This window comes from Ylistrum balloti, unplaced genomic scaffold, assembly GCF_031769215.1.
Source record: "Ylistrum balloti isolate Yb309-2 unplaced genomic scaffold, AGI_CSIRO_Ybal_v1 Utg371394, whole genome shotgun sequence".
NCBI lineage: Eukaryota > Metazoa > Mollusca > Bivalvia > Pectinida > Pectinidae > Ylistrum > Ylistrum balloti.
The window spans coordinates 435308-443780 of NW_026782734.1; the positions used below are offsets into that span (position 1 = coordinate 435308).

Consider the following 8473-nt stretch of genomic DNA (forward strand, 5'->3'; position numbering starts at 1 on the left):
TCAGGAAATTGAAATAGCCTAACTGTTATATCAAAAAATGTCAGCTTATGATCCTGTTCAGATGTTGATTGTAATGTTTAACTGCAGTTTAAGGTTAGTGTTATGTTTACAAAGTGAAAGTGAAATCTAAGGTTTAACACAAATGAAAACACCTTCAGGGTTACAAATTTTGACATCTGACTTAGGTAGTACACCAATGACCCCTAGATGTGACTTAGGTAGTACACCAATGACCCCTAGATGTGACTTAGGTAGTACATCTATGACCCCTAGATGTGACTTAGGTAGTACACCAATGACCCCTAGATGTGACTTAGGTAGTACATCTATGACCCCTAGATCTGACTTAGGTAGCACACCTATGACTCCTAGATCTGACTTAAGTAGCACACCTATGACCCCTAGATCTGACTTAGGTAGCACACCTATGACCCCTAGATCTGACTTAGGTAGCACACCTATGACCCCTAGATCTGACTTAGGTAGCACACCTATGACCCCTAGATCTGACTTAGGTAGCACACCTATGACCCCTAGATCTGACTTAGGTAGTACACCTAAACTACAGGTGTGTATCCATTTTGTCATGTTCATACAGATGAAATAGATACAAGGTCATAACACTAATGTTCACCCGGCTGCCTTAAAGCATTTTCCTGTTCCAAAAACACTGACACTGCCAGAATATTGTTGTATTCCTGTTCAGAATATACACATGTAATGGATGTTATGGTAATATCAGATATGTGAAATTTGTGAAATTTATTAAATTATGGTACGGGTGAACCCCTCTAGATTGTGACAAATTTACGATTACTTTGGATTTTCCTCACTTGCCTCCTCAGCTTCAACTTTAGGCTCTAAGCATCAGTGATCATGACGAGACCTAGAAGTATGAAACAGCTGTATGATATTGTTTAATTTATTGTTTGGCTCTATTTATTTTGTATAACAAGTTGTACATGCTTTCATAAGTTTACGATGTGTAGAGATACTTATCTGGCTCAAACCAAGGAGGGTTTATAAAAGGACAATTATAGTCTATTATATATATAACTTTTGCATATAGTAAAGTTGTATTGAATCATAAGGTTGTTGTTTGACTTGTCGTTAAAAGATGTGAGATTTTAGCTAGATGTATTGATAAGTCGTGTTTAAAAATTCTTAATAATTTAAAATGTTCATAAAAAATGTAAGTTTGCAGAAATTATTTTTTGCGTGATATTTTGGTGGTAATATGGATTCTCTTGACATATTGTACGTTATTGTTCAGCAATAAGAACACTTCTATTTTGATTTACCTTTTGATATGGTATATTCAAAGCTGAAACATCTTGTACAGCTGGATCCAGATGGTTGTTGTAGTTCATGCATTTTATAGAGTAAAAATAGATAAACTGATTTTATGCCAAAGTATCAATTGTTTTAAAAGTTGTGTGCGTCATTGGTCTCGAGAACAAACCGTGTTTACATATACTGGTTTACACAAAGATTAATACGGAAATGTATTTAGCTTCCCTGTATATATAAGATACTGACTGGTGATGCTGCAGATGTTGAAAAAACCAGAAAAGCAAAGTTATGCATGGCATCAAGTAAATGGCAAACACAGTTTATTTTTAGAAGTACTGATGAACAAATGTTACTAGATTCAGGAACATCAGTTTGTATCTGGTTTTTTTTCCATTATTATTATTTTGATGAGATTTATGATAAGTTGATCGTATAAAACTGCGGAAGTTTTATTGCATTTCCACATCGTTGTGAATCATCATACATTGTCAATGAAAAATAAACCTGACAAAATGTTCACAAGCTCAAGGGAATGTTTACCAGGTACATGGTGATACCACTGTCCGCTAGTGTATTTTATTTGGTAACTATTTATTCTGCTTGTGTGGTTTTTTTTAACTGTTTATATTCAAATTAGTAAAAAAGAATAAAAGGTCAAAGGTCAAAAATGAATAAAAGGTGAGCAGTGGATTCCTTATTAGGCCTTTTATTTTGCCTAACAACACATATTCCAAATCAATTATGCGTAAAACAAACTACTTTGATTTGAACAAATTTTTAGCTTTGAATTGAATTTCTAGGTTTAGAGATTCATTCGTTTATTTATTTGAACAAATTTACTGATCTCCCGGGAAAGATTTCATGTTTATCTAAAGTTTTGTGCTTGTACACTACAGGGATATCCTGATCTGTTCCGTTAACAATTACTCTCACTTCCTTTCCTGGCTTCCTTGTTTTGTGTGCAGCTAGGAGAGATTCTAGATAGTCATCATAATAAAAATGTTTTAGTAGTGATTTCCTCCCAAGATGCAGTCAAACCTGATTGAGCAGACCTGGAAGAAAAAGTCATCTGTCTGTCTGCTGGGAGTTACTTTATAATCACCATGATTATCTGTACAACATTAATAATTCTGTTATAAATATATTGTCTTATAATTATGTAACTTGTACATCCAAATGGTTTTTGGCATTACAACTGTACTTGTGTGGAAACATGGATGCAGAATTGGTTGTGTGTTGCCCAGTTGTCCATAGCTACACACAGGTATATGGAAATCGTCAATCCGAGAATTGTGTTTAGTCCAAGGGGCGGGGGAAAAGGGTGGGTGGGGCAAGAGACTTTCAATTCATTTGTTAAAAATCAGATAAGAAAAATGATATATTTATGAATTTGTACAACACATCAACAGTTGAATTCCAAGTTTTAACAAAGAAGGCATGATTGACTCCTTGTCCTTTTTTTTGTTCATAAGTTACATATGTATAGGCTTCAGTGAAATTTATCTGATTGGTGAAGTAGGAAGCGTCACATCACAAATGTCTAAAACACAAAACAAATCCACATTTACTATTGAGAATGGGTCTAAAACACAAAAGAGATCCACATTTACTATTGGGAATGGGTCTAAAACACAAAAGAGATCCACATTTACTATTGGGAATGGGTCTAAAACACAAAACAAACCCACATTTACTATTGGGAATGGGTCTAAAACACAAAAGAGATCCACATTTACTATTGGGAATAAAACACAAAAGAGATCCACATTTATATTGGGAATGGGTCTAAAACACAAAACAAATCCACATTTACTATTGAGAATGGGTTAAAACACAAAAGAAATCCACATTTACTATTGGGAATGGGTCTAAAACACAAAAGAGATCCACATTTACTATTGGGAATGGGTCTAAAACACAAAACAAACCCACATTTACTATTGGGAATGGGTCTAAAACACAAAAGAGATCCACATTTACTATTGGGAATGGGTCTAAAACACAAAACAAATCCACATTTACTATTGGGAATGGGTCTAAAACACAAAAGAGATCCACATTTACTATTGGGAATGGGTCTAAAACACAAAACAAATTCACATTTACTATTGGGAATGGGTCTAAAACACAAAAGAGATCCACATTTACTATTGGGAATGGGTCTAAAACACAAAAGAGATCCACATTTACTATTGGGAATGGGTCTAAAACACAAAACAAATCCACATTTACTATTGGCAATGGGTTGCATTATTAAGGCCCATACATAAGTAGATTCCATTAACTATGACATATTTTGATGAAGAAGTTTCCTTAAAGATTGCCAAACCTCATTAAAGTATTTATTAAACAATACCTGTACAATTGGTGGAATATTTCTATGTAAATTAAGATTAGAAAAAAAGTTTTTTCAAGTTACTAATCTCAAGTCACTAGTAATTTTCATTAGTGATTTTGCCCCCACCAAATCTTTCACCTAGCATATATTCCATCACACTGATTATTGTGAAGGAGATCAAACACAATTTATGTCTTATCAATATGAGAAACTCTTAACTTCATGTTTTTACATACTTAAAAAAATAGTGGTGAACATCTTTGACCAGGTATCAACATCTTTGACCCGGTACGGAGTCACAGCACAATGACAGTGTATTGAGAGACTGAAATTGGATATGCTAAAGCTAGCAATGTTACCGAGTCAACTCCAATATGTGGACTTGATCTTTGTGAGATAAAGCTTACTGGTCTTATTTCGAAATCAATATTTTGCCTGTTTTCCATTGTAATTATCTGACAAACGGAAAATGACACATATCATAAGTTTATCAATTATTCAGATACAGTTCAATTTTCATTAAAGCAACCAACACCATGACAAGATTTGAGTTCAGTTTTTGGCAGTTTGTTGTGTTCATGAAAGGAATGGGACTCATTGTATGGATTCCTTGGAAATAAACCGAGGAAAAATCCTTTATTGATAACAAGAACTATGTGAACGGCATTGCACAATCTAGAGAAGCTAAATGCAGTACCTGAATATCATAAGAAACATAAAAAAAAGTTAGAAAAACAATGACTAGACAAAACTGGATCATTTGAACTTTGGTATTTAATCAGTACAAATAAAGATAAAAGATATATAAAAATTAAAAAAAAAAACAGCATGTCTGAACAAGAATTTTGTTTACAGGTTGTTTGAACTCTCCTTTATTGAAAACCATGTACTTACTCACATATTGCTTTATTGGAGATTAAGACGCCCTGAAGATACAACATGACTACCATCCAGGGCATAATTTAAATCGCTTTTAATGATTCTTACCTTGTACTGTAAATACAAGCTGAGGGTTGACATCGCGTTCATTGAAACCTAAAGCCCAGTTCAGTGTTGTGGTTTTACAGAAGATTACTAGTGACAGCAGGACAAATATGAATTGTACAACATGTTTAGCTGAATCTGACAGATTTCCTGGGGTAATCTTTGAATGTGAGCGTATTTTGTTAAGTACCTGACAGAAATTTCATAGTCATTTTCACAAATTCTGTGATAGATTGCACTGGATTGTTTTAAATTATTGGATGTTTTTGATGTGAGGTCATGCTATGGGCCCACATCCTGGATTGAAGTGAACACACTGATCAAAATAAGAAAAGTTCAGTTAGTTGTGATGAGTGATATTGATACCAATTTGGGGTAATGATTTACAGACCTTGCATTCCCTGTATCATTATATACTCTCATTGCATTTAAGTTTGAGTCTGCATAGCTTAGATAGGTAGACCATTGGGCTTGAGGTAAAGATCCAAAATGTATGGTTCAATTCCTAATCAAGGCAGATCCAATGTGTATGGTTCAATCCCAAATCCAGGCAGATCCAAAGTGTATGGTTCAATCCCTAATCCAGGCAGATCCAAACTGTATGGTTCAATCCCTAATCAAGGCAGATCCAAAGTGTATGGTTCAATCCCTAATCCAGGCAGATCCAAACTGTATGGTTCAATCCCTAATCCAGGCAGATCCAAACTGTATGGTTCAATCCCTAATCCAGGCAGATCCAAAGTGTAAGGTTCAATCCCTAATCAGGTCGGTTTGTGTTTCTGGGCATATAATGTGGTGATTGTATTCTTTGGCAGAGGTTTACACCTTTTGCTTTGGATGGCATGTGATAGGCCTCCCCTCATGGTGTCAGTGGCCATGGGGTAGCCAAACATATCAGGAGACCTACCTAAAAATGGCTGTGGCTTTTCATGTGGTGATAAACGTTAAAAATAACGGATTCCAAAAATAAAAGAAATTTGTTTCATGTCTTGTTTATTTTCATCAGATTTTTGTCCCATGTTTTACAAGATGAAGGGTGCTTTGTTTAGGATAACATTATACTCTACACAAGCCTTATTTGCATCATTAAAAAGAAGAACATCAGACCTGTCTTTTATGATATAAAGATGATAATCTATAACACAGCAGCAATCTGTTGTAACTGCTGTCTGGTAGACAGATTGATATCTCATCACCAATATATATATAAATGGGGCTCTGGGTACAACCAAAGCTCCAGTATATAAAGTACACTTGATATATCTAGCCACAGTGTACAGCCAGTTTCTAGTGCATATTAGCAATATTGAAATGTTGACTCCTTTTGCGCTGGAAATGTAGATATCCACGGATAACAGTAGATCGAACAAATGAGTCAAGTTTGTGACATTTAGATCGAATAAATGAGTCAAGTTTGTGACATTAAGATCGAACAAATGAGTCAAGTTTTGTGAGATTTAGATCGAACAAATGAGTCAAGTTTGTGACATTAAGATCGAACAAATGAGTCAAGTTTTGTGAGATTTAGATCGAACAAATGAGTCAAGTTTGTGACATTTAGATCGAACAAATGAGTCAAGTTTGTGACATTTAGATAGAACAAATGAGTCAAATGTGTGACATTAAGATTGAACAAATGAGTCAAGTTTGTGACATTTAGATCTAATAAATGAGTCGAGTTTGTGACATTAAGATCGAACAAATGAGTCAAGTTTTGTGAGATTTAGATCGAACAAATGAGTCAAGTTTGTGACATTAAGATCGAACAAATGAGTCAAGTTTTGTGAGATTTAGATCGAACAAATGAGTCAAGTTTGTGACATTTAGATCGAACAAATGAGTCAAGTTTGTGACATTTAGATCGAATAAATGAGTCAAGTTTGTGACATTAAGATCGAACAAATGAGTCAAGTTTGTGACATTTAGATCGAACAAATGAGTCAAGTTTGTGACATTTAGATCGAACAAATGAGTCAAATGTGTGACATTAAGATTGAACAAATGAGTCAAGTTTGTGACATTTAGATCTAATAAATGAGTCGAGTTTGTGACATTAAGATCGAACAAATGAGTCAAGTTTTGTGAGATTTAGATCGAACAAATGAGTCAAGTTTGTGACATTTAGATCGAACAAATGAGTCAAGTTTGTGAGATTTAGATCGAACAAATGAGTCAAGTTTGTGACATTTAGATCGAACAAATGAGTCAAATGTGTGACATTAAGATTGAACAAACGAGTCAAGTTTGTGACATTTAGATCGAATAAATGAGTCACATTTGTGACATTTAGATCGAACAAATGAGTCAAATGTGTGACATTAAGATTGAACAAATGAGTCAAGTTTGTGACATTTAGATCTAATAAATGAGTCAAGTTTGTGACATTAAGATCGAACAAATGAGTCAAGTTTGTGACATTTAGATCTAATAAATGAGTCGAGTTTGTGACATTAAGATCGAACAAATGAGTCAAGTTTGTGACATTAAGATTGAACAAATGAGTCAAGTTTGTGACATTTAGATCAAGCAAATGAGTCAAGTTTGTGACATTTAGATCGAACAATTGAGTCAAGTTTTGTGAGATTTAGATCGAACAAATGAGTCAAGTTTGTGACATTTAGATCGAACAAATGAGTCGAGTTTGTGACATTAAGATCGAACAAATGATTCAAGTTTGTGACATTAAGATCGAACGAATGAGTCAAGCTTATGACATTTAGATCGAACAAATGAGTCAAGTTTGTGACATTTAGATCTAATAAAGTTTGTGACGTTGTTCCATCTTCGAGGTGTTTGGTGTCATCCTTTATCATTGTTGTGAGAGGTTATTCCCGTCTTCATGGTTGTTTCATTAGGTGTGGTTGTTCAATTCACACACACTTGTTTGTGGTCCACATATAACATTAAATATGTTGAATATTTCAAATGTAAGATGAAGATTTTTCGGTCAAACACTAAGTCTGTCTCAAATTATTTTAACATTCATTGTTCAACGACAAGGATGTAAAACTCTTTAGGGTGTGTAAAAAAACTTAAATGTCATTCATTATCAATGCAGTCTTATGCAAGTCAAAAACTAATAGGCGGTGAATTATATCATTACATAAATAGAAATTTTATCATGTGATCAAAAATTTAGTCACAAAATGTCTAAACTTGTAATACCAGAGTTTAATTAAAGTATAAACCAAGGTTTTAACTTTTCAATAAGCTTCATCAACAAGATATTGAGTGTCAGAAGAAAAGGTAGGTCATTTATCAATAATTAATGTCAGGTCAGAAATCAATGTCTGATTCATTATGTATGATCATACTAGGTATAAGGCTCAGGGAGGGCTTATAATACCCAATACAAACACCTCTACCTTTATTTACACCCAGTGTGAAGCTTTTGTTATGTCATTATGAACAATCCATCAAGGGGGTATTTAATATGTAGCTGTATAACTTAGTATCACATTTATTTCACATTACTATTTCCTACTTCTAGATTCCATTTGCTGTTTGTACATTGTTACCAGACACTTAGGTAAAATAACAAATGCCACAATAAACACTGAAATGTAAGATAATTTACAAGGTGTATGTGTCAGTGTGATGTCATCTGCTGACAGGAAACACAAGTATTGAAGGGCAGTGACCTAACTACCTTTGTACTAGCTATTCCTCAAGAGATGCAGCTGATTGAGTGACAACAGACATGATTGGGGTTTATTGGCTTTATACCATTCTTTCACAAGGGTCTAGTGGGTATGGTTGGCCCCAGATAAAGGAGGGTCTAGTGGGTATGGTTGGCCCTAGGTTAAGGAGGGTCTAGTGGGTATAGTGGGCCCCAGATAAAGGAGGGTCTAGTGGGTA

General features: G+C 34.4%; 1 pseudogene; it reads left to right on the forward strand.

The window, feature by feature from the left end:
* The first annotated feature begins 6185 nt into the window (after nt 1-6185).
* LOC132562331 (uncharacterized) lies at nt 6186-7335 on the forward strand (annotated as a pseudogene).
* Nucleotides 7336-8473: the final 1138 nt, after the last annotated feature.